We start from the raw sequence: 1923 nt of genomic DNA on the forward strand, positions 1-1923 counted from the left end.
ACAGTGAGCCTATGTGACACGTGGTTAGCTCGCCTGCCTGTAACCAAGGGGTAAGAGGATCAAGGCTGGTCGCTGCTACCATTGTGGAGTATAAGTCCTTGGGCAAGACACTCACCGGCAATTGTTCTAACTCAGTGGTCACAAATGGGTTGTCTAAATTATCAGCCATTTATAAAAAAATTCAATAAAAAAAGCAATTACCCACAAAGTTACATACATGGTATCTCGTAAGCAGGTACGAGGTGTATGAAACACAACACCCGTGTTATAATGACTGTCATTGCCCCGCCATGCGAGGATAAATAAGTTACATTCGGAAGAACGTTAATTGTTTAAAACACGACCAGGATATTTGAATAACATGTGCTAAAGGTGTCCCATCTTCCCACTCTACTATATAACGATGAAAAAACAAACATTACGCCACAGCAGATTCCAATCGCTGTTTTTTATGTGTGGGGTTATATTTTCTTTTGCATTGTGTAAACATTCAAAGCTACATGCCTATTGGTTTCCTTGTGAGTGGGGAAACTGAGTCAGATTCTCTAGCGAGAGTCTATAAGAAAGATATGTGTTTATTGGTATTATTGCAACACTGTCACCAGTCGTTGTTTGGTTCATTGCACTTAATGTTTTCTAGTTGGCTGGTACTATATACTGTTTGTTAAGGTTGTCGTATTATATAGTAGAGTGGGGGAAGATGGGACACCTTTACATTTCATTTTCTTATCCCATTTATTAGTAAACAAAAAAACATTCTAAAAAATATAAAACCATGTCCTTACGACTCCCATAGACCGTTATTAATTGTTTAAAACACGATCAGGATATTTGGATATTACGTGCTTAAGGTGTCCCATCTTCCCCCATCCTACTATATTGTTTGTTTTTCTATAATACTGTTTATTTAAAGTATAACGGTCACAACTTTTTTCGAATCAGTTTTGTTCTTCTGTTTATCCATAAACGTGTTATAACGACTGTCGTTTTTACCGTTACTTCTCATTTTTACGGTTGTTTATAGCAGGGTGAAGAAAGATGGAACAACCTTAACACATAATAATCAAATATTCCGATCCTGTTTTAAACAATTAACAACGGTCTATGGTAGCCGTTAGCAAATGGTTTTATATTTCTTTGAATGTTTTTTGTTTTATTACCAAATGAGACGAAAAAAATAGAATGTAAAGGTGTCCCATCTTCTCCCTCCCTACTAAAAAAATATTACTTTGACCTACGTTACTGTGATCGAAGAAACGAAATAAAGTCATTAATTTATTCATAACAGGTTATGTAGCAGTAGTGGGAAGATAAGGAGATATCTCGCACCATGAAATGTATTGTGGTTGTTATGATCGTGTGTTGCATTGCAGCATCTGCTGATACACAAGGTAAGAATATTTTGTAGTTTGTGAATATAAACAGTAGCCGTTAAATGAATTTGTTTACCTCGCATGGCGGGGCAACGACAGTCGTTATAACACGGGTGTTCTGTTTCATACACCTCGTGCTCGCTTACAAGTTACCACATATGTAACTTATTTATCCTCGCATGGCGGGGCAACGACAGTCGTTATAACACGGGTGTTCTGTTTCATACACCTCGTGCCCGCTGACAAGTTACCACATATGTAACTTATTTATCCTTGCATGGCGGGGCAACGACAGTCGTTATAACACGGGTGTTCTGTTTCATACACCTCGTGCCCGCTTACAAGTTACCACATATGTAACTTATTTATCCTCGCATGGCGGGGCAACGACAGTCGTTATAACACGGGTGTTCTGTTTCATACACTTCGTGCTCGCTTACAAGTTACCACATATGTAACTTATTTATCCTCGCATGGCGGGGCAACGACAGTCGTTATAACACGGGTGTTCTGTTTCATACACTTCGTGCTCGCTTACAAGTTACCACGT

Source organism: Ciona intestinalis, unplaced genomic scaffold, assembly GCF_000224145.3.
Source record: "Ciona intestinalis unplaced genomic scaffold, KH HT001171.1, whole genome shotgun sequence".
In the NCBI taxonomy this organism is placed as follows: Eukaryota; Metazoa; Chordata; class Ascidiacea; order Phlebobranchia; family Cionidae; genus Ciona; species Ciona intestinalis.